Source organism: Scyliorhinus torazame, chromosome 8, assembly GCF_047496885.1.
Source record: "Scyliorhinus torazame isolate Kashiwa2021f chromosome 8, sScyTor2.1, whole genome shotgun sequence".
Classification (NCBI taxonomy): Eukaryota; Metazoa; Chordata; class Chondrichthyes; order Carcharhiniformes; family Scyliorhinidae; genus Scyliorhinus; species Scyliorhinus torazame.
The window spans coordinates 87260278-87286131 of NC_092714.1; the positions used below are offsets into that span (position 1 = coordinate 87260278).

Sequence of the window (25854 nt, forward strand, 5' to 3'; positions counted from 1 at the left end):
GGAGAGGGAGAACGCAACGGTCTGGAAGACCGTCCAACTGACTCTGCGGTCCAGAAATCTCCCAGTTTCTCACTGGCACGAGGTCCTCCCCGATGCGCTCCACTCTATTAGGTCCCTACTTTGCACAGCCACAAACGAGACCCCACATGACCGCCTATTTGTTTTCCCGAGGAGATCCATCTCAGGGGCCTCACTTCTATCCTGGCTGAAGACACCGGGGCCAGTCCTACTCAGAAAACACGTCAGGAGCCACAAGTCCGATCTTCTGGTAGAGAGGGTCCAGCTCCCACACTCCAACCCCCAGTACGCTTATATCGAACACCCCGATGGCCGACAGGATACGGTCTCCCTCCGGGACCTGGCGCCCGCCAGTTCCACCACCATCACCACCACCGCCCCCCCACCATATCCCGCCCAACCTACCATGACCAGCGCCCCCGCCCCTATATGGCTCCCGCGCTCCCTCCCGCCCGCCATCCCCCGTTCACCGATCCACAGGAATGAAGCTCCAGAAGAGACGCTCCCAGAGTCCACGTCTGTACCCGCACCGGCGTCGTCATGACTGATGCCAACACGGACGAGTTCGACACCCGGGCCAGCAACAACGCCAGAGCTTCGGCGATCACAGCGCACATGTTGGGGCCTGTATCAGCTCCGCCATGGCTCCTCCCCTTGAAGGGAGGTATACATGACGCGGTTGGCGCCCGCATAACTGGCGCCACCCGCGCATGCGTGGCTGCCGTCCTCCCGAGTCCGCCCCGCAAGAAGATGTCTGACGGATCTTGCAGGGCTGCGGAAGAAAGGAGGTCCTCCTTCAGAGAGGCCGGCCCGACAATCGGTGGGCACCGATCGCAGGCCAGACCCCATTTGAGGCCCCCCCCCCCCGGTGCAGGATCCCCCCCCCCCCCCCCCCCCCCCGCCCTTGCAGGCCGTCCCCCCAGCGATCCCACGCTGTTCCCAGCCGGCAGCGACCAGATGTGGAGGGCGCGGGGGGGGGGGGAACCCGCCATTTTGGGCAGGCCGCTCGGCCCATCCGGCGCTGAGAATCGCGGGGGTACCGGTGAATCGTCATTTTGGCTGTCTCGGGCGATTCACTGGACCGTGCCACGCAAAATGCGATTGTGCCGATCTGGCCGCTTCCGTGAATCGGGAGGGCGTCGGACCGGCGTCGCGGGAAAATTTGGCGACCCAGGCGATTCTCCAAACCGGCGTGTGAGCGGAGAATCGCGCCCAATGAGTCTGCACCAACCCGCCCATGACCCACAGCTGGATCACAACCCTGGGTTTGAGAATGACTGCCCTCTGAAAGAGCACTACCTAGGTCCATTCCCCGCAACCTTATCTAAACTGCACATCTTTGGATACTAAGGGAAATTTTGCATGGCCAATCCACCTAACCTGCACAGCTTTGGACTTTGGGAGGAAACCATAGCACCCGGAGGAAACATATGCAGATATGGGGAGAAAATGCAAATTCCACACAGACAGACACCCAAGATGGGAATCAAACCCGAGTCACTGGCGCCATGAGGCAGCGGTGCTAACCACTGTGCCACCGTTGCAACCTGCAGAGTGAAGTATTTTCACAGGTCGAAACCTTGGAAGTTAAAAGCACTGATTATCCTTTAATTTTAGTTTACATTTTCAGATAGTGAGGTAAATGAATTATGATTGAATAAAGAAGCAAGTTAACAAAACCTTTTAAAAAACAATATATAGATTGTCATATTTGAGAAATTTAGCATAAAATTAGCTTTCAGGGCACATGATAATGTTTAGCCATAATTATGAATTTAGCACACTGTTAAAACCTCACATAATCTCATTTACATTTTCAATTTTCAAAGGCCTTTACAGCAAGTACAGCAGTGTAGAGTCAGTATAAATACCAATGAATAGTTACAGCACAAAAAGAGGCCATTCAGCCTGTCATGTCCATCCCATCTCTCTGCAAGAGCAACTCAGCTAGTCCAATTTCCCCAACCGTTACCCTGTAGCCCTGCAAATATTTTCTCTTCAGACAACTGTTTAATTCTCTCTTGAAGACAATGATTGAATTTAATTCTGCCACATTCTCAGGCAGTACATTCCAGATCCTAACCACACTGCATAAAAACATTTTCCCCCCATGTCTCCATTGCTTCATTTGCCAATCAGTGTTATAAAATCTATTTTTTGCCACGGAGAACAGCTCCAGCTTCCCTAATTTATCCACATAACTCATCCCTGGAACCATTCTTGTGAATCCTTTCGACACTCTCTCCAATGTTTTTGCATTCTTCCTAAAGCGTGGTGCCCAGAATTGGACAGAATACTCCAGTTGAGGCAAAACTAGTATTTTATACAGGCTTATCATACCCTTCCTGCTCTTATACGCTATACCCTTACTTATAAAGCCCAGGATCCCAGAGACTTTATCGACAGCTTTTCCAACCTGTCATGCTAACTTTAATGAATTATACGCATATGACCCCCCCCCCCCCCCCCCCCCCCCCCCCCGCCACCTACCCAGGTCCCTTTGCTCTTGCTACCCTTTGTTTTATATGCCCTCATATTTTGATTTCATATTTTTCATATTTTGTCAATTCACTGGAGAGTTGGCTGTGATGGGGATATGGAAGTTGGGAGATGTCAATAATGCACCCGCCAGAGGAACACAGAACGGTTGACAGTAACGTCTGCTTTTCCACTTGCATGTGCGGACTCCCAAAATTGCTTTCAGCTACAGCTGAGTAATCATGGTGAACGCTGTCGGTTTCACCATTATTATCATTGCAAAATCAATAGGCGGGATTTTCCGGTCACACCCACCCCGAGACTGGAAAAGCCTGCGCGAGATCAATGAACCTTAAAGTGGTCCGTCAAATTGACCGTCCCGTCTGCGACGATTCCCGTGGCGAGCAGGACCAGAAAATTTACCACAATAGCGTTTATTTAAATACTTAGAAACATTTTACTATTTGCTGATGGAACTTGGAAATAAATTTGAACTCATCTTCAATTATTTGAAATTGGAGTACTTGCAGGTGGTGTATTTGACACTGATTAAAAATGCTTATTTTTTTGTGATGAATCCATTGGCAGCTTTATCTGCAGTGGGGAGCGGAAAGGAAAGGAAAAGCAGATGGAGCAATGGAGGAGAGAAAGAAGTTGGGAGATGGTGGGAAGGGAGGAGGTGCGGGAGAAGTGAAAATGACCGGGAAAGTACATAATCCTCAAATATATCACGAGGTATTTTATAAAGTAAAAACAAAATCTGGCCGAAATTGCAATTTTAGGAGGTTTGATTTGGGGGCAGTGGTGGCTTCCCTCTCACTTCCTCCCCCTCCCCACATTTTCTTTGTCCTCCCCTCTTCTCCTTCTGCTCTCCACCCTTTTCCAACCTACCTCTCTCCTTCCTTTTCTGCTATACCTTTTCGTCTAGCCTCCTCCCTCTCTACCCTCTCAACAACTTGCATTTACATAATACCTTCAACAGTTTGATACTTTATAGGAATATAATAAAACAAAAATACACGCGAAGATGGCACAGTTGTCAAGGACAAAGGAATCAAGGTTGGGGTTGAGGGAGCGATGACAGTAATTCAAAAATGGAAGGAAGCACCGGTCTATCATTTTACTGCCTTTCCTTACCCCCCCTTCCCACATCTCCCTCCTATCCCCTTCTGCTTCTCTCAACTTTCCACACTTTTCCCACTTTCTGTCTTCACCTCTCTCCTGAAAATTGCTTTTTGTCTTCACTCCTCACCTACATTGTAACAGGAAGTTGGATAGTTCTCCTTTTTTTAAATAAACATTTTATTGAGGTATTTTTTGGCATTGTAACAGCAGCAATATAAACAATGTACATAAAAAATATAAACATAGTGCAAATACCGCCCCCCTCCCCCACAGGTCCCACCATTATTTAACCCCCTACTCTACACTAACTTTTGCTGATGATTAATTCTCTGTGAAGAAGTCGATGAATGGTTGCCACCTCCGGGCGAACCCTAACAATGACCCTCTCATGGCAAACTTAATTTTCTCCAGGCAGAAAAAGCCAGCCATGTCAGGTAGCCAGGTCTCTGACTTCGGGGGCCTTGAGTCATTCCATGCTAGTAATATCCGCCTCCGGGCTACCAGGGAAGCAAAGGCCAGAACGTCTGCTTCTTTCTCCTCCTGGATTCCCGGATCCTGCGACACTCCGAAAATCGCCATCTCTGGACTCAACACCACCCTTGTATTTAATACCTTGGATATGACGTCCGCAAACCCCTGCCAAAATCCCCTAAGCTTTGGACATGTCCAAAACATGTGGACGTGGTTCACCGGTCCTCCCACACATTTTGCGCACCTGTCCTCCACCCCAAAATATCTACTCATCCGGGCCACTGTCATGTGAGCCCGGTGCACGACCTTGAATTGAATCAGGCTGAGCCTGGCACACGTCGCGGTCGTGTTGACTCTACTCAACGCGTCCGCCCAAAGGCCCTCCTCTATCTCTCCGCCCAGCTCCTCCTCCCACTTTCGCTTCAGCTCCTCGGTCTGCGTCTCCTCTGATCCCATAAGCTCCTTATAAATGTCAGATACACTCCCCTCTCCTATCCATCCTCTAGACACCACCCTATCCTGAATCCCCCTTAGCGGCAGGAGTGGGAAGGTTGGTACCAGTCTACGCAGAAAGTCCCACACCTGCAGATATTGAAATTCGTATCCCCTCGCCAATGCAAACTTCTCCTCCAGAGCCCTCATGCTCGGAAAGCACCCCTCTATAAACAAGTCCCCCATCCTCTCAATCCCCGCTCTCCGCCAAATTCAGAACCCCCCCGTCCATCCTCCCCAGGGCAAACCGGTGATTGTCACAGATTGGGGACCAGACCACTGCTCCCACATGTCTCCTCCACTGCCCCCAGACTCTCAAGGCCGCCACCACCACCACAGGGCTGGTGGAGGGCCGCGCCGGCGGGAACGGCAAAGGCGCAGTTACCAGCGCCCCCAGACTGGTGCCCCTGCAAGAAGCCGCCTCCATACGCACCCATGCCTCCCTCCCCCCACCAGCCACTTCCTGATCATGGCTATATTAGCCGCCCAGTAATAATTGCTGAAGTTCGGCAGCGCCAGCCTGCCGTCCCCCCCGACTCCGTTCAAGCATTACCCTCCTCACTTGCGGGGACTTGCCACCCCATACAAAGCCCGCTATAACTTTATTGACCCGCTTAAAAAAGGACCCCGGGATGAAGATGGGGAGACATTGAAAAACAAACAGGAATCTCGGGAGGACCGTCATTTTAACCGTTTGAACTCTGCCCGCCAGAGACAACGGGAGCGCATCCTGTCTCTGGAAATCCTCCTTCATCTGATCCACCAACCGGGCTAAGTTCAATTTATGTAGCCGGTCCCAGTTCCGCGCCACCTGGATACCCAGGTACCTGAAACTGTCCCCTACCACTCTAAACGGCAGTTCCCCCAGTCGCCTCTCCTGACCCCTCGCCTGGACCACAAACATCTTGCTCTTCCCCATATTAAGCTCATACCCCGAAAACCATCCAAATTCTCCTAAATTTCCCATAATTTCTTCCATCTCCTCAAATGGATCCGAAACATATAAAGGCAGGTCATCCGCATACAGCGAGACTCTGTGCTCCACTCCACCGGCCCCCTCTATAAAAAAGTCCCCCATCCTCACAATCCCCACTCTCCGCCAAATTCAGAACCCCCCGTCCATCCTCCCCAGGGCAAACCGGTGATTGTCACAGATTGGGGACCCGACCACTGCTCCCACATGTCTCCTCCACTGCCCCCAGACTCTCAAGGCCGCCACCACCACCACGGGGCTGGTGGAGGACCGCGCCGGCGGGAACGGCAGAGGCGCAGTTACCAGCGCCCCCAGACTTGTGCCCCTGCAAGAAGCCGCCTCCATACGCACCCCTGCCCCCGCCCCACCAGCCACTTCCTGATCATGGCTATATTAGCCGCCCAGTAATAATTGCTGAAGTTCGGCAGCGCCAGCCCGCCCTCCCCCCGACTCCGTTCAAGCATTACCCTCCTCACTTGCGGGGACTTGCCACCCCATACAAAGCCCACTATAACTTTATTGACCCGCTTAAAAAAGGACCCCGGGATGAAGATGGGGAGACATTGAAAAACAAACAGGAATCTCGGGAGGACCGTCATTTTAACCGTTTGAACTCTGCCCGCCAGAGACAACGGGATCGCATCCTATCTCTGGAAATCCTCCTTCATCTGATCCACCAACCAGGCCAAGTTCAATTTATGTAGCCGGTCCCAATTCCGCGCCACCTGGATACCCAGGTACCTGAAACTGTCCCCTACCACTCTAAACGGCAGTTCCCCCAGTCGCCTCTCCTGACCCCTCGCCTGGACCACAAACATCTCGCTCTTCCCCATATTAAGCTCATACCCCGAAAACCGTCCAAATTCCCCTAAAATTCCCATAATTTCTTCCATCCCCTCAAATGGATCCGAAACATACAAAGGCAGGTCATCCGCATACAGAGAGACTCTGTGCTCCACTCCCCCCCCCCTCCCCCCCCCCCGCCGACCAGCCCCTTGAGGCCCTCAGAGCAATTGCCAGCGGCTTTATAGCCAGCGCAAACAGCAGTGAGGAGAGGGGGCATTCCTGTCTTGTCCGCCGGTGCAGCCTAAAATAGTCCGAAGTCGTCCTGTCCGTCCGTATACTTGCCTGGTATTGCCAGGAGCCTGGTATAGCAACTTAACCCAGTCAATAATGCCCCTCCCAAATCCAAACCACTCCAGAACCTCCTATAAATAATCCCACTCAACCCGGTTAAAAGCTTTCTCCGCATCCATCACGACCACTACCTCCACCTCCCTACTCTCCAACAGCATCATGATCACGTTTAACAGCCTTCTTACATTGGCCACCAGCTGCCTGCCCTTAACGAACCCCGTCTGATCCTCCACAATGACGTTCGGCACACAATCCTCAATCCTAAAGGACAAACGTTTGGCCAGCAGTTTGGCATCTACGTGGAAGTTGGATAGTTCTCTGCTAAAACTTACGATTTCTGATTTGTGTTGAGTATTTTAAACAAAATCTGGTTGCTGTGATTTTAAAAACATTTAAATTATCCTCTTAACACAACTGCAAACTGACTTACTAACAATAGGGGATCACAAGTGGCATGACACATGGGAAATCAAAGGATAGATTATTTTATACATATTTTAAGAGGACCACTGATTTATGATGATTGAATCAGTCAAATCACATTTTTATTACTCATAATTCTGGAAGCGATGGTATTTTCAGCTCAAGAATTACATTATATGCATATTGTCATGAAAATTGTTATATGCTTTTATAGTTTTGTATTCTGTTCTATCTTGCAATTAAAACTTTTCCTTTCCTAACAGTGGATCTGTAGGAGTACTGGGAAGCATATTTTGAGGATGCTGACAGGATGGCCCGAGGGCCTCTAGACACTGGTGAAGTATGTGATAATGTGTATAAAGGCAAAGTGGGATCAGAAAATATAGCATAGCTGGATATTTTGGCCTTGGATTATAGAAGGAAACCTCAGTGGTCTGGGACACTGGCAGTGGGCTGCTGTAATTTAATAGTATTGGGAGGGCGGCCTTGGATTGTTGAAGCACTAAATTGAGGATGACAGGGCATCAAAGTATCTGTGAACAAACTAGTGGCTAGGGGGAAGTGCAAGAGTTATGGGAGTGCCTCAGGGCTGTGGGGAAAAGGTGAAAGGAGCATGTTAGACAGTGGCAGTCGTGTGGGAGTGGCAGTCAGGTCAGCATCATGGCCAGTCCTGAAGTGTAGGTGGTGCAATACCAAGGGCTAAGACCAGTCCCTGGCGGACTTGTGAGGTCTGGCAGCATCAGAAAAAGGCCTTGGTTCAAGGTCAGCTCCAGCTCCAGTTAGGTAGTGGCAAGAGAAAGAAATTTGAGTTGGGCAGGAAGACACATTTTCACAGATTGTTGCAAACTATGCAACTTGGAACTCGTCGATGCTAGAAGCATTAGAATGCCAGTGAATCATGTTGAATGCCAGAGATGTATGCATTAGAAATAGGGATAAAACCAGAAAGTTTCAGGTTAAGGGTTAAGCCTGACAGAAGGCAAGAAAATTTTGCAGGAAGTAGATGCTTTAAAAGGAACCAAAGGTAGAGAATTGCCTTTGTTTAAATACAGTGAGTTGATCTGGAATGCACTTCTTGAAAGGGTGGTGAAAGCAAATTTAATGGTTACTTCCGAAAAGAGGAATTGGATGTATATCAAAAGGAAAGAAAATTTAGGACTGTGGAGTAAAGACAGGAGAATGGGACTAATTGTATAATTCTTTCAAAGAGTAGCATGATTCTATGAAAAATTACTTGCTACGGACTGCGGGTGTCCCTGGCACCATTCCTAATCAGAAGATTCTCTCCGCCTGACTGCCTTTGTCTTTCCCTGTGCTTTTATTTCCCCTACTCAGTCTCTTTCTCCTCCTACTTCTCTCACTGTGTTCCCCACTAAATTTGTTCTTTCTGACTCGGTATGTGCACAAGCAATTGTTTCTCTGTGAAGGAATGCAGCAATAAATATTAAGTTATAAGCTATAAATGAGGACTTAAATTTTAAAAAGAGCGATTCTCCTGTGAAGTAGGGATAAAAACTGATAAGCAAAGTTAACCTGCTGAACAAAGGTTTAAGTGTTTGTAAACACGTGGGCATAATCGTGCGCTGAAGGGGAGCAACATCATATGGAGTGTCAAATAATACAAACCAGTTCCCTGGTAAGATACCACAGTTTAACAATAGATAATCTTTAGGATGACTGGAAACAATTTGTTAACTGGATCCTGGAAAATGGGTGTTGCGAGACCACTGTGTGCGCCTCTCAGTATCCGGTATGATTGAAAGATATTGATGAAAAACAAAAGATGCTGTCCAGCATGAGTGTTCACAATGGTTTAGTTCTCTTAGCATATAAATATTGTAACTACGCAGTGGGAGATTTAAATTTGTTGGATTCACTCCAGCGTCTCTCAAGGTAAAGGTAGCTATTGTAGAGTAATGATGATAGTTCTCCCCTTAATTGGGACAGAGGTATCTTGCTAGACTCGGTAGCTTTCTACTTGGGGATTTAAGGTAAATTCTACTTTAAATATTGATGGCTAACTTACATATCTCGCTGTAACATTAATTCAACTTGGATTCTCTATTATTGGAATCCTATTTTTCCTGGAACTATCAAAGTTGCGATAACTATCAAAAGTGAATTGAGTGTTCAGATCTTTAAATTTAAAAATATACATTTTTATCAAGACATTTATATATACAGTAAACACAACAAACACAAGAACAAACAGAAAACCTTGTAACAAATAAATGACTACCCGAACGCCCCAACCTCCCTGCACCCATTCTACCATCCCCATTTTAACCCCATTATCTGCGCACCCCTCCCGGACCCCTCAATTTTCTTTGAAAAAGTCGCTGAACGGCTTCCATCTCCATGCAAACCCATCAACTGACCCTCGTAAGGCAAAATTAATTTTCTCCAGCCTTAGGAATTCTGCCAGGTCGCTCACCCACACCCCCGGCTTCGGTGGCCCCGAATCCCTCCACTCCAGCAAAATCTGTCTCCGGGCTATCAGGGAGGCAAAGGCCAAAATGTTGGCCTCTCTCGCCCCTGGACGCCCGGGTCTTCCGACACACCAAACATTGCCACTGTGCAGATGGGAGTAGGATGAAAATTCCTTCGGCCTCCCAAACCTCCACGGGTCCACCCTCACCATGCGTTCCACTGACCCTTCAGCTCCTTCGCCACAGCCGACACCCTCTCCGACCACGGACCCGACCGGTCCAAACGTGGCTCAATAACCGTATTAAAGACCCCCCCCCCATAATCAACCACTGTGAGTCCAGGTCCAGGATCTTTCCCAGCACCCGTCTCATGAATTCAACATCGTCCCAGTTTGGGGCACAAGCATTCACCAAGACAACTGGCACCTCTCCCGTTTCCCACTCACCATCATAAACCTTCCTCCCAAATCTGCCACTATACTCCCCACCTCAAATGCTACCCGCATGTTTATCAGCACCTTCACCACCACCCCCCCGGTGTCCTCATATCTAACCCTGAATAGAAGACTTGCCCTACCCACCCTTTCCTTAGCCTAGTCTGATCTCCAATCTTCAAGTGCGTTTCTTGCAAAGAGGCCACGTCCGCCTTCAAGCTCCTCAGATGCACTAACATGCGCGACCGTTTGATTGATTGATTGACTGATTTGATTTATTGTCACATGTATCGAAGTACAGTGAAAAGTACTTTTCTGCAGCCAAGGGAACGTACACAGTACGTACATAGTTGACAAAAAAAGAATAATTGACAGAGAACATTGACAAATGGTACGTTGACAAACAGTGATTGGTTACAGTGCGGAACAAGGAGCCAAACAAAGCAAATACATGAGCAAGAGCAGCATAGGATGTCGGGAATAGTGTTCATACAGGGAACAGATCAGTCCGAGGGGGAGTCGTTGAGGAGTCTTGTAGCTATGGGGAAGAAGCTGTTCCTATGTCTGGATGTGCGGGTCTTCAGACTGCTGTATCTTCCGCCTGATGGAAGGGTCTGGAAGAAGGCAAAGCCTGGGTGGGGTCTCTGATAATGCTGTCTGCCTTCCTGAGGCGCATGTTAGTTGTACATTGACAGAATCAATGTACGGGTGGCAAGCTTGTATGATGGATTGGGCTGAGTTCACCACACTCTGCAGTTCCTTGCAATCGTGGGCCGAGCAGTTGCCATACCACGCTGTGATGCAGCCGGATAGGATGCTCTCTGTGGCACATCTGTAGACGTTTGTGAGAGTCAGTGCAGAAATGCTGAATTTCTTTAGCTTCCGTAGGAAGTAGAGACGTTGTTGGGCTTTCTTGACTGTTGCATCAACTTGAGTGGACCAGGACGGACTGTTGGTGATGGTGACCCCAGGAACTTAAAGCTATCTGCTGGCCCATTGAGCCCTCTCATGCTCCATGTAACCAGCCTGGTCGGGCAGTATCCCACCCCCTCCCCTCCCCTGCCGATCAACTATATTCCTTCTTAGGCCAGCCCCCAGCCCGTGTCATGCGACCCTCCAAGCCCATGCTCGGATGTCCACCGTCACCACCTCTTTTCTGCTGCGCCATAGCAACCTCACCTTTGTCAGCAGCTCCCCCCTTCCCCCTCCCTTAACCAATACAACACTCCCACCCCCTTCTATTTCACTCACCACTTGCTCACCCCGCATTGTGCTCTCATTAACTAGCTCGCCCAGCTAGCCTGGCAACCTCCGCCCATTACGCCAAACGTCTTATCCCCCCACTAATTCCCCTTCCCACCGGTAGAACACCTCCTTCGCACAATCAACAATGAAATAAGAAAAAGATGCACTCACCTTGCACGTTCTCCAAGCATCCGGCAACAGTGCCCCAAAAAAACTCTCCAAGAAGGAAGGTTCACCCCCTGACCAACAACCTGTGCTGTACTTTTTTATCTTCTTTGTTCTAACCCAAAAACAATAAAGCAAAAAGGCAGAGAGAATTAACATCTTCTCACATTTCCTCCACCACACAATTTCCTCCTTCTCCTGCCAGTTCATTGTCTCTTAAAAACTTCATTGCCTCCTCTGCTGTCCCAAAATACTGCTCATGGCTGTTGAGTCACGCAGAGTCGGGCCGGTTACAGCAGCCCCAATTTCACCCCCTTCTTGAAGAGGGCAGCCTTGACTCCGTTGAACCCGGCTCTCCGCTAGGCCAGTTCCGTGACCAGGTCCTGCAATACCCGGAGCTCTTACTTTCCCAGGTACACCTTTCGTCTGCCTGGTCCACCGCAAAATCTTCTCCATGTCGCGGGATCGGTGAAGCCTCACCACCATCGCCCTTGGTGGCTCGTTCACCTGCGGCTTCCTCATCAATGCCCTATGCGCCCGATCAGGGGTCAGTCGACGGCCCCCTCCCCCATCAGCTGCTCCAGCATTTTGGCTAAACATGAGCCAGCGTCTGCTCCCTCGATGCCCTCTGGCATCCCACCAATTCTTAAATTTTGTCTCCGGGAGCGTTTCTCCAGATCCTCTACTTTCTCCTTTAGCCGCTTTGGGGTCTCCTGCATCATCCCAATGTCAGCCACCAACGAGGTAAGCTGCTCTTCATGCTCGCCCATTGCCTTCTCCACTTTCTGAATCGCCTGGCCCTAAGTCTTCAGCCTCTGCTCCACCCGATCGGTCCCCGCTTTTAGTGGTTCGACCACATTAGCCAGGTACTCCTGGGTTTCCCTCCTCTGCTGGCTGAACTTCTCATTTAAGAAGTCCACCAGCTGCTCATTACTCTACTGGGCAGGCAGGGCCAACCCTTTAATAATAATAATCTTTACTGTCACAAGTAGGCTTACAATAACACTACAATGAAGTTACTGTGAAAAGCCCCTAGTCGCGACATTCCGGCGCCTGTTCGGATACACAGAGGGAGAATTCAGAGTATCCAAATTGCCTAACAGCACGTCTTTTGGGACTTCCGGGAGGAAACCAGAGCACCCGGAGGAAACCCCGAAGACACGGAAAGAACATGCAGACTCCAGACAGGCAGTTATGCAAGCTGGGAATCGAACCTGGGACCCTGGAGCTGTGAAGCAACAGTGCTCGCCACTGTGCTACCGTGCTGCCCTTTACCCTCCGCCATCTTCACCTGTGGCACATGAAGAATTTCTTTCTCCAAAAGCTCCTTCCTTTTTGACCCATTTCTGGTCCGTGGATCTATCCACCAGCACCACCAGTGGAGCTTTACTTTCCTCCACCACCTCTACACCTTTTTCCAACAAAACATCCGCCCAGTAAATGGGGAAAAGGACCGAAAAAAATTGCCTCGAGCAGGAGCTGCCAAATGTGCAACCACTTACTCCATGGTCACCACCGGAAGTAGATGTTTAAACTTTTAGGTAATCTAGAAAGTATATTGTCTCATATGGTCGTCTGCATCCAAACTCAAAAACCCATCACCACACACTATATAGTGGAGAGGTACATTGTCAAGGAGAAATGAGCAGAGCCTTATACTATCCAATTTATTATCAAAATGCTAAAATGGCTATCTGGGGGAGGGTACTATTTCTGGTGGTTCAATTCCTTCAGGGAGAGTTAGATCAGTTCTTCAGTCCCTTGCAAATGAGTGCGAGGCCTGTCTTTCTCAACCTTAAGTGACAGTGATCATCTGAGAACATAGAACATACAGTGCAGAAGGGGGCCATTCGGCCCATTGAGTCTGCACCGACCCACTTAAGCCCTCACTTCCACTTAACCCAATAACCCTTCCTAACCGTTTTGGTCACTAAGAGCAATTTAGCATGGCCAATCCACCTAACCTGCACGTCTTTGGACTGTGGGAGGAAACCGGAGCAACCAAAGGAAACCCACGCACACACGGGGAGAATGTGCAGACTCCGCACAGACAGTGACCCAGCGGGGAATCGAACCTGGGACCCTGGCGCTGTGAAGCCACAGTGCTATCCAGTTGTGGTACCGTGCTGCCCTGAAAGAAATATGCCTGTTCTGTAGTAGTCTCAAAAAGGAGCTTGGGTTACAATCCACTTTGTCTCTCTCCCTCTCTCTACTCTCCCAATTACAGAAACTCTCCACTAATTTCTTCCGAAATCCCTCAGTCACTCTCCTTCTCACATCCCTTTCAATCTGTCCCTCGCCTCCTAATTTATTTCAACCCAGCTACTGTCCCAACGCTCCCTCTTTCTCCTTGCTGACTCTACACTTGGCCTGGGAGGGAAACAGTGAGAGCACTCAGGATGATTGCAAAATAACTTAACTGGTTAATCGATGCGTGATACCCAGTGGAACTGGAAAGTTGGAAGGAAATCCAACTGTACTGTAAAAATATGAAAAGAATTGCGGTGGATGGCTCAGTTAACTAAATTGAAGACCTCAGAGAAGCCAAGGAATGTATCACATTCGCAATTACAAAAGATGAAATTTGCTTTGGGACCATCTTGGCATTATAGTGAGGGTAGAAACCAAATGGAGCTATTCAAATGGGAAACAGGAGGAAAGGGGAAAGCAGGTTTAAGAGAAGGTAAGAGCTTTGCCCATTAACTTTCAATTCTCTAAACTATATGTTTAGGGGCATGAAATTGAGCTGATTGACAATCAGCGTGGGATTGCTAATCCACTCCTACCTTCCTACTGGGATATTAAAGTAATTCTTTCTTGCCTGACCTTCTGACTCAAGCTGGGTGAGAACTGTGCAGTACAGGACACTCTGAGGCCTTCAGTCGACGGCTGCAGAGTTGGACCCAAGTAAGCCATTCCCTTCTGAGGCAGTAACTGGTAGGTGCAAAGACCCTGCCAGGTTCTAGCCAAGGAGAAGGATGGTAGGCATGGGAAGTATAGGGTTTGTGCACAGTCGAGAGGGGCCCCCGGGCAGTGCAGGGGGGCCAGCCGCAGTCCAGGGAGGCCACATGCAGTCTATGGGGGCGCACACAATCTGGGGGGACACTCACAGTCGGGTGGGATGTGTGAGTCGAGGGGGGTGCACGCAGTCGAGAGGAGGTGCACAGTCAAGGTTGGTGGGTGCAGTCGGGGGGGGGTGCCGCAGTCGAGGGGGGTGCGCGCAGTCAAGTGGGGTGCACGCAGTCGAGGGGGTGCCGCAGTCGAGGGGATGCGCGCAGTCGAGAGGGGTGCCACAGTTGTTGGGGTGCTTAGTCAAGGAGGTTGCACTTAGTCAAAGGGGGATTCGCTTGGTCGAGAGGGGTGCGTACAGTCAAGGTGGGGGCGGTGCGTGCAGTTAGGGAGGGGTCATGTCTTCAAGGAAGGGGGCCTGTGCTGTATGGTTGAAAGGGAAGAGAGTGCTCGGGGGGGGGGGGGAGAGAGAGTATTCGGTGGGGGGGAAAGCGAACATTCGGGGTGGGGGAAAGATTGCATTCGGGGTGAGGGAAAGAGAACTTTCAGGGTAGGAGAGGGAGACCGATCAGCGTTGGGGAAGGAGAGCATTCGGGGTGGGGAATGAGAGCGTTTGGGGTTTGGGAAAGAGAGCGTTCGGGGTGGGGGAAGGAGAGCATTTGGGGTGGGGGAAAGAGAGCGTTTGGGATGGGGGACGGAGAGCGTTTGGGGTGGGGAAAAGAGAGGGTTTGGGGTGGGGAAAAGAGGGCATTTAGAGTGGGGGAAAGAGAGCTTTTGCGGGGGGGAGGTGGAAAAGAGAGTTCTTGGAAGAACAGATGATTGGAGTTCTTCTGATTGGGGAGGCCTCCGCTTTCACATCCGAGATGGAAAAATGTTTCCCACCCTACCTGCACCCGCTAGCCTAAAAATTGAGGCTGGTTGGGAAACCCTTAAGTGGTCAGGAAGTGGCCTTAATAGATGGAGGTGTGCGTTTTCATCCAGAGGCCCTGTCCACCCAGCAATGAAATTGTGATTGGGTGGGGCGGGCAGCTTCCTGGGGGAATCCCGTCCACTCAAATGTTATGCTCCCCAAACTTCACAACCCGCCTTTGGGGGGGGGTTTAATATTCTACCCACAGACGACGTTATTGTGCCCACATCCGAACAAAATTAATTCTGAGGCTCCACAAAACATTCAACCCATTGCCTAATGTTTTTCTGTCAATCTCTAGTAATGATCTTATTTTATCAAATGTTTATTTTATATGTTTCCCTTGCCAGAAACTGAAGGCAAATTAGGATCAAACATGTAGGTCTGTAACTCAAATTTATGTGTGAATGCAATTCCTTGTCAATCACAAACACGCAATGCAACACTACTTGTTTATTTGTAATTTGACCGTGTTTTTTTGTTTGCAACAAACATACTTACTTTATGAAGAGTATCTTCCAGCAATGCTCTATGTTCTCTTTAACTCTAATCCACCGTAAATTCAATTTAAGACGTCACATAATCTGCAAGAGAATTATGAACAAGTTTAAAATAGATTTCTCTGTCCCCACTTCAACCACATGATGTGCGCATTACACATGTTTTATTTTGTTTATCCGTATTTAATTTTCAGTTGCAGTGACTGAAAAGTATATTTCTTTATTGTCACTCGGTCAAAATGCTGGAATTTGCTACCTTACATACATCATACCGACTGCAGTGATTCAAGAAGATTCAACCTTCCCAAGGACAACTAGTGATTGGCAATAAATGCCAGCTTTGTGAGCAACACCCACATCCTCAGCACAAATGAAAAATAAGTTGATCATAATCTTGAAACTGCCGAAGTAACTTTGCTATTGAATTGATCAGGGTTGTCATTTGCTACAACATACTTTCTAATTAACGCATATGATTTGCCAGGCAAAGATGCATGTGGCTACAAATGCCATGGAAGATAATTTATATTCTCTTGATTTGTGAGTTGACCCCAATCTAATTAATTAATCAGTTTTAATGCCGCCCATTATGAGGTATTGGATAGTGGTGTGTAGGCGATATCATATTGCAAACATTGAATGAAAACAAGAAATACTGTACCTCATAAGGAAGTGGGAGAAAGGATACAAGACTCAGTATCATAACTGATTAATTAAACAAGTTAGAAGAATTTGGCTCTTTCAAACACTTCCCAGCCATCGCAAAGGGGTTCAGAGCCAGTGAAGAACTTACTGTTCTGCATGAGTTTTAGGTACAGCAGCCAGAAAAAAGTTAAAACTCAGAACTTGTAAACAGGTTTCTCTGCACAGAGATAATATGCAGCAATAATTGCATCAGAAGGGCTCATCACGATGTGTTGTTATGATAATTGCTTAATCTGCTTTCCTCCAATAAAATTAGAATTAAACAAAACAAAAATTATCTGCAGTGCGGCCTCCATCATCCACACTCAATTATCCAACTTTTCATTATCCATCAGAGGAAAAGTGGCAAGTATCTTGATATTTTATAGTTTGATGTTGAACAAAACTATGTTTGTTTGTTTTTTAAATATTTGACCTCATTCCCATAATCAAAATATAACTGTCTGTACCACACATGCAAGACCAAATCAAGGACTCTTGACTACCTGTTAATTATAATTTTCTTCTTATTCTTGCGTGGGACGTGAATGTCATTGCCTAGGCCAGCATTTATATTGCCCATCTCCAATTGCCCTTTGAAGGTGGCTGTGAACTGCCTTCTTGAACTGCTGCAGTCCGTTTGGTTTAGGTACACCCACAATGCTTTTAGGGAGTTCCAAGGTTTTGGCCAACAGTAGTGAAGGAATGACAATATAGTTCCAAGTCAGGATGGTGTGTTGTTTGGGGGAGAACTTGCAGTTAGTGATATACCCATTAAACTCCTTCTGTTGTCCTTCTAGATGGAAGACATCACAAATTTGGAAGGTGCTGTTGAAGGAGTGTATCATGTATGGTACAGACTGCTGCCATTGTGTGTCAGTGGTGGAGGGAGTGGATGTTGAAAGTGGTGGATGGTGTGCCAATAAATAGGCTGCTTTGTCGGAACTGAATGCAGTTTTGCTCAATATATTTATTTTAAAAATCAACAGGAGTGACAACAGCAACACCTCATCACATGCCTTACACGTAGCATAAGTATTTTGCGTGTACATTTACTGAGCAAGTAACCACCACAATTCAGGGTGGAACTCTGCATTTTTTTCCGGCAGTTCTGGGATTTCCTCAATTTCTGACTGCTGAGAATGTTGAATTGCACAAGACGCACAGATCTGCCCCCAGCACTACATCCACAATGTGATTGGATGCTGATTGCCTTTTGCTATGTCTAGCCTCTCTAGACCTGCTCATTGTTGGTTTGGCTTGATTTCTTCTGTTGTCCCGAAGTAGCTACGTTGACTGGGCAAGTTACCCCTGATGTCAGTTCCCAAATTTGGACAATGTTAGTGGCGTTTTCATGGGACTGAGTCTGGTGATTCAGCAATGCTAATACCATTTTAGCAGATAACCTAGGAGTGCACACAACTATTAAAAAGCACTTGAACACTCTGCATTTCATCTTCAACATGCACACAACATATTAAAATTACACATACGTATGTTGCGCAGATATTAATTTTGGGATCATATAGCTAATAATTGTGACTATTTATTTATTTTCGATTTTATCAAAAGGAAATTAGTTACTTACAATTAAAGTCTAATGAACTAGACAACATTTGTATTAATATAACTAGATTGGTCAGCAAAAAAAAATTAGAGACTAGGAAAAATCTCCCAAGTGTTCAAATTCTTACATTTTAATTGTAGTTCAATGTCCATAATATTATTTATAGAAATTAAGATTGGGGTGCTGTTTGCGAATACCGGTGCAGATATTGACTGGAGGTAGTGAATGTTAAATATCACTCACTTTGGATCTATTCCAAATGCTTATTAGCTGATTCAAAAGAAGCATTGGTAAACAGCCCAACATGCCTGCTCACCTTCTTGGTCAACATGATGCAGAATGCAAATTAAATTAAAATAATGCAAAAAAAAACATCGACTGCTGGTGAGTCTAAGACTTAAAGCAAAAGGACAGCACAAAACAAATAATGGATAGTTGGCACTCAAATTACGCATGTCATAACATGGTAATATATCATGGTAAAAATGCTGGCAGCCTCATCTTTTAATGCATTCACATTTGTTGTAGGCATTCACATCATATTTTAACTAAACACATTTTCAATATCTTAATACGGAGTTTATGGGAACAAAGTAATGTAATGGTTTGTTACTAGCATAGCAACCCATAGGTGTGAGTTCAATTCCAACCATGTCAAGTTATAACACTGAAGTCAATAATCTTGCTGGACTGTTAAGCGATGTCTTACAGGAAAGATGGTATGTTACCCTTACTCAATATGGTATAAACATGTCTCCAGTCATAAACTGAATTTAATGTGTGTCCCCCCAAAGTAGAACTGAGCAACTCACTCAGTTGTAAACAACTAAATTGTTCACTGAAATTAAGTTGACTTATCAGCAAAGACTCAGGCATCATACAAGGGCAAGGCATAGGCAATCATAGCTTGATCAACCTTGCAAAGATCTCCAATGGCTGGCATCCAAATTGGGAGAGCAACAGATTGACTTTGTCATACTCAGAATCATATCCATCAGGTTGGATGTCCGCAAAGGTCAGGTAAAATAAGATCAAGGAAATGTCCTGTTGATCACCACTTAACAACCGTCCTCAACTGACAAAGTTAATACTTTGCCATGATGAATGCAACTTGGAGAAAAGACTGAGGAATGGAAGAACACATTTTGAGAGATAAATTCAAGACTGGTTGAATAGTTTACTACAACAGACCAAGCTGGCAGCAATGGACATTGAAATAAGACTGGTGAAGGAACAATCAACAAAGGAGTGGCTTATTTGACCTTGCCCTCATCCTCATTAAATTATATGCTTCAGGCGCATCAATAAACACATTACCAGGAGAGACCACTATGGAGTTCTTGTGAAGAGAGATGCACAGCTCCATGATAAGAATCTCCAACCATGTGATATGACTGCGCAAACTGAGGCAAGTATAGGTTAGATCTATCAGGTAAAAAATAAGTAATTACACAGTTCCAAAATCTGTGAACGTGTGAAATCTGACAACCCTCACCCCTCCTTCAGCATTACTCTGAGACCAATCCTTGTTTGATGGGGACTGTAGAAGGGCATGCCAGGGCAGCATCAGGCATATCTTAATGAAGTATTGCAGCATACTGATTGGGTAAGAGATTACAGAATGTCGTTAACAGCCACAGTCAAATAAAAGTAAATAAGACAATAGCTACAACAGCCAAACACAGAGAACAGCTCTAAAATTAGTTGTGCGCCATGGGTAAGACATTGATGAGATTCCATCTTCCGCACTGCGTATTTCAAACTTAAAAGGCTATAACTACTGATGTGAGAAGCCACAAAACAGATCATTCAGGGCATTAGGAATTTAAAATAAAAATGAGGAATGTTGGAAATGCAGATCGGCTGGCAGCTGTAAAGTGGAAAGTTAGGTTAACATTTCTCAGGTCGGGCGAACCTTCTGACGAGTCTCCAGTTAAAACACAATGGTCCAGATTTTGTTGGAGCAGGTCATCATCTCGTCGTGAACCCAGTTAGACTTTCGCTCACCCTTAAGCTTGAAACTTCTTGACTATGTAACTTGCTAGAAGTACAAGCCGATAACAGGATGGCAACAATTTACCTCCTGAACCAAAGAAATATAAGTTGAGGAAGGAACGTAAACTATGGAGAAGAAAGTAGGGTGAATTGGTATCAAAATGAGATACAGAAAGAGAAACAGAAGATTAGACTGAGACAGGGAAAAAGACAGAAGAAAGATTTTTTTTTAATATTAAAAATCTAACAAATTACAATTTGTAGGAATGAAACTCCACCGCTTAAATTGTTCTCTCCCTAACTTGGAGAGCATTACAGGAAAATAAAACTGTCATTAAAAATGTACATCAATTGTCAAGTTCTAGTTCTGTTTTCTTGTGATGAGTTTAATTGGCAATGAATGTGCAAATACAGCAATTTACTGAAACAATGGGGAGGAAGGCAAGATCCATTTTTGTGAGGCTCATGGGGGAGTGACGCAAATTGTTCAGCAACTTGTGGCAATTCGTAACTCACTTGAAATATCTTCCTTGCCATAGCTCCTCGATGATTTACATATCAATAACAGTAAGCGCCATTAAACCCATCATTATCTTGGCAGCAAGATCTGGACCATTATCTTTTGAAAGGTGGATGGATCTTCTGGGTATTTCATGGAATTTCCTTTTTTAATTTCCAATATTGAGTTTTTTTGTTAAAGCACTGATTTAGGAATCAGGAATTCCTAAAATGAAACACCTTTAAGGAAGCCAATCTTGTTGTTACTTTGAAAAAAAATAGGATGCTACTCGGTGATCTAATTGAGGTTTTTACGATATGAAAGCTAGTGACAGAATTAATTAAGATACATTATCATTCTGGCCAAGGTTCAAATGTCACAGGAAAAATTTAAAGTGAACAAGTTAGGAATGAAAAGTGAAAATGGATTGTTCACATCCAATTATTTTTTTTAAAAATTAATTTGTGCAATACGTGTGCTGCTAGAAAGGGCAACTTTTTTGTCCAACACTAAGAAGTGTTGAGTTGTGTTTTGAACTGCTGCCTAGAATCCCTAGTTCAAGAGGTGGCCATTCGGCCCATCCTCTGAAAGAGCACCCTACCTAGGTCCGCTCCCTCTTTCTACCCCCTTAACCCCACCTTTGGACACTAAGGGGCAATTTATAATGGCCAATCCACCTAACCTGCACATCTTTGGACTATGGGAGGAAACCGGAGCACCCGGAGGAAACCCATGCAGACATGGGGAGAAAGTGCAAACTCCACACAGTCACCCAAGGCTGGAATTGAACCCGGGTCCCTGGCACTGTGATGCAGCAGTGCTAACCACTGTGCCATCATGCTGACCTGTGGCGCAGGTACAGCCACACTTTTTTGGAGGGGGAAGCGGAGTAATTCCAGGAATATTGACCCAGTGACAAGTGAAGGAAAGTCAATATAGTTTGAAGACAGGATGGTGTGTGGCATGCAGGGAAACGTGCAAGTGGTGGTGTTACCATGCACTTGCTATCTTGTCCTTCTAGGTGGTAGAGGTCCCTGGTTTGAAAGCTGCTGTCGAAGTAGGTTTAGCGACTTGCTGCAGATGCTTGTGGATGGCATACACCGCTACCACTGCATGGTTAAGGTGGTGGATGGGGCGCCAATGAAGCAGGCTGCTTTGTCCTGGAGTGTCAAGCTTCTTGAATGTTACTGGAAATGCGCTCATCCAGGCAAGTGGAAAGTATTCTATCACATGCCTGACTTGTGCCAAGACGTTGGGGATTAAGATGGTGCGTTACTGCCCCAGAATTCCCAGTCTTCTATTTGCACTTACAGCCAAAATATTTATATGGCATTTCAGTTTCTACTCAATGATGGGGGATTCAATGATATTAATGCCATTAAATGTCAAAGGGAGATGTTTACGTTATCTCTCATTGGAGATGGTCATTGCCTGGCACTCATACAGTGTGAATGTTATTTGCCATTTATCAACATAAGTCTGAATGTTATCCAGGTCTTGCTGCAGTGGATATGGACCGCTTCAATGTCTGAGCAGTTGAGAATGGTACTGAACAATCGTGCACTTATCAGCAAACTTCTCCACTTCTGACCTTTTGATGGAGGGAAAGTTATTGATGAAGCAGCTGGTTGGGCCTAGGGCACTACTCTGAGAAGCTTCTGAAATGATATCCTGGGGCTGAAATGAATAGGTTCCAATAGCTACAACCATCGTCCTTTGTGCGAGGTATAACTCCAAACAGAAGAATTTCCCCCGATTCCCATTAACTTCAATTTTGTTAAGGATCCTTGATTTCACAATCAGTCAAATGCTGTCTTGATGTCAAGGACAGTCACTCTCCTATCACTCTCTTGAATTCAGCTCTTTTGTCCATGTTTGGATCAAGGACGTAATGAGGTCAGGATCTGAGTGGCCTGGTGGAATTCAAACTGAATATCAGTGAGCAGGGTATTGATGACTAGGTCCCTCTGAGACACCTTCCATCACTTTTCTGACGATTTAAATTTAACTGCTTGGGCAGCAATTGGCTGGACAGGTTTTATTCTCTTTTTTGTGGGCACATAGCTTGGCAACTTTTCACATCGTCAGAGAGATGCCAATGTTGTAGCTGCAATGGAATCGCTTGACTAAGAGAGTAGTTAGTTCTGTAGCACAAAGCTTCAACACTACAGATGCCATCAGAATTGTATCCAGTGCCTTCAGCCATTTTCTGATGTCATACGGGGTGAATATGGGGAACTCAGGAGGAGGGAGAGGTTGATTGTGCAGTCAGCACTTCTGGCTTAAGATGACTGCAAATGTTTCTGTCTGATCTTTTGCACTCATAAGCTGGACTCTACCATCATTAAGAATGTTAAGCCTCTCCTTCTGGTTAGTTGTTTAATTGTCAATTACTATAGACAACTGGATGTGGCAGGACTGCAAGGCATTGGTCTGATCCCCAATTTGTGGGACAGATTTGCTCTACCTGTAGCAAGCTTTTTATGTTGTTCAGCACGCAAGTTGTCTTATTTTTAGCTTTACCAGGTTGGCACCTCATTTTTAGGTACCCCTGGTTCATCGGGGCATATTCTCCTACACTCTTTGGTGAACCACAATTGGCCCCCTGACTTGATGACAATGGTAGAATGAGGGATATGCTGGGCCAGGATGTTACATATTGTGGTGGAATATATTCTGCAGCTGCTCCTGATGGCCCACAGTGCTTCCTAGATGCCCATTTTTGCATTGCTGTGTCTGTTCTGTACCTTTCTTATTCAGCATGGTGGAAGTGCCACAAAATTCTTCAGTGCGAAGATGGGGCTTCATCTGCATAAGGACGGCACGATGGTCAGTTCTACCATTAAAGATGCATGTAAATTATCGGGGACAGAATCAAGTACGTGGGAGGGTGAATTGTGACGAGGATGCAGGGATCCTACAGCAAGATCTGGACTTGAGCGGGTGGGCTAACCAATGGCAGATTCAGTATAATTTGGATAAGTGTGAGGTTATTCATTTTGGAAGCAAAAGCAGGAAGGCAGATTACTACTTGAATGGTTGTAAATTGTGAGAGGGGAGTGTGCAGCGGGACCTGGGTGTCCTTGTGCACCGTCGCTGAAGGTAAGCATGCAGGTGCAGCAGGCAGTAAAGAAGGCTAATGGCATGTTGGCCTTCATTGCGAGAGGTTTCGAGTATAGAAGCAGGGATGTGTTTCTACAATTGTACAGGGCCTTGGTGAGGCCACACTTGGGAGTATTGTGTGCAGTTTTGGTCTCCTTCTCTGAGGAAGGATGTTCTTGCTCTCGAGGGAGTGCAGCGAAGGTTTACCAGACTGATTCCAGGGATGGCGGGACTGTCATATGAGGAGAGATTGACTAGGTTGGGATTGTTCTCGCTGGAGTTCAGAAGAATGAGGGGGAATCTCATAGAGACTTATCAAATTCTAACAGAACTAGACAGGGTAGATGCAGGGATGATGTTACCAATGATGAGTGTATCCAGAATCAGGAGTCACAGCCTTAGGATTCAGGGTAAATCGTTTCGGACAGAGATAAGGAGACATTTCTTCACACAAAGAGTGGTGAGCCTGTGGAATTCATTACCACAGGAAGTAGTTGATGCTAAAACTTTGAATATATTCAAGAGGTGGCTGGATATAGCACTTGGGGAGAATGGGATCAAAGGCTATGGGGAGAAAGCAAGATTAGGCTATTGAGTTGGATGATCAGCCATGATCGTGATGAATGGCGGAGCAGGCTCAAAAGGCCTCCTCCTGCTCCTATCTTCTATGTATCTATGTATGTATCTAAGTAGGCTTATCCCTCTTGAGGAATAGATAGCTACTAAAGAACTTTGCAGCAAACAGTATAAATTAGCTCGAGCAATATCTGGAGGGAGAAGGAATTTGAGTATTGAATAGATGGCATGAAAAGGAAAATAAGATTGATTTATGAAAAAAGGCAGACTTGTTTTGAATCTGCTAAACTTCTTGCATATCTAAAAATCATTACCTTCAAAGCATCAAGGTGCCAGCCTGGACTCAGATGCATTCACATATGACATAGGTCAGGGCTTCAATTCTTACTCCAAAGACGTGTGCACCTTAATTTTGACATACACTCAAATGCAATGTGGAAGGATTGCCTATTTGTTGGAAATGATGGGCACGATTCAGCAAACGCATTATGGCCAGCACGGAGCCGGGCACAATGGGTGAATCCCGGGAGCGCCCCAAATTGGGCTCCACACCGGGCGCAAAACCCCACACAAGTCACCCGACTCGCAGCACTGGCACAATCTGGATCATGCCCTCGCTGGCCGTGATCCACATAACGATATTTAAATAAGCCATTAGGCTCATTCAGCCCCTGGAAGTCAACTACCTTCGCTGCCCGGCCTCAACCGGGCACCTTTTACACTGGTTTCCACAAACATAAACATAGGCCAGGCCAGGCATGATGGCACCTCGGGGAGGGAGGTTGGTCTCGCAGGCCATTAGAGCCCCCCGGTGTTCGGCAACAGGGCAGGGTAGTAACTTTGGCACTTTCCCTGGCAGCTGGGCACATTGGCACTGTCAGCTTGGTACCCTGCAGTGCCAACTGGTGCTGCCAGGGTGTTATGTTGGAAGTGCCATGGTGCCCAGGTGCCAGGTTGGCACTGCCAAGGGTCAGGGCCTTGGATGCCATGCCATGAAAGGGGAGGGGGAGAGGTGAGGGAAGGTTGGGGGGATGCGGCAAAGTCCTGAAGGGGGGGGATGGTGTAGAGATCAGGACAGCTGTTCAAAATGGCGCCCCTATCTCGGAGGAGTCAGTCCTGCAGGCAAGCTCAGCTCCTCAGTGTAGGAAATCTTCCTAAATGTAATCACGATGGGAAGAAACTCCCAGAGGCCCAAAGAAATGGCCAAGTGCCATTGAATAGCGGTGTCAATCTCATCACTGCAGCCGTCAAGAAACACAGTAAATCCAGACTTAGAAATATTTTGGATGAATCGTGTCTGTTGGCTTTGTAACAAAATATTAAACCAGGATCCCAACTGCCATTCTATGTGGTCATAAAAGGTGCCATGGCAATATCCAAGCAAGAACGATATCATGGTCAGCATTGCTCTCTCAATTATCACTAAAAACAACTTTAAATGGTTATTTGTTTAATTGCTTTTGTGTGACCATGTTGTGTGAAAATTGGCTGCCATTTTCCCCTACATTACAATATCATGGGCTCTTCAAAAACTACTTCAATCACTACGAAGCAATTCAGGACATCTTGAGGTCATGAAAAGCCCCATATAAATGCAAATTTTTGTCTTCTCTTACTCATCT

General features: G+C 46.5%; 1 protein-coding gene across 6 annotated transcripts in view; it reads right to left on the reverse strand.

Annotated features, from left to right (window-relative positions):
* Positions 1–25854, reverse strand: part of LOC140427991 (zinc finger and BTB domain-containing protein 20-like) — a 502007-nt gene that overhangs the window by 266332 nt on the left and 209821 nt on the right. For all 6 annotated transcript variants that reach the window (XM_072513922.1, XM_072513927.1, XM_072513920.1 and 3 more), the window contains one exon: positions 15811–15893. The gene's annotated coding sequence lies outside the window, so the exon portion shown is untranslated. The remainder of the gene's footprint in view (positions 1–15810; positions 15894–25854) is intronic.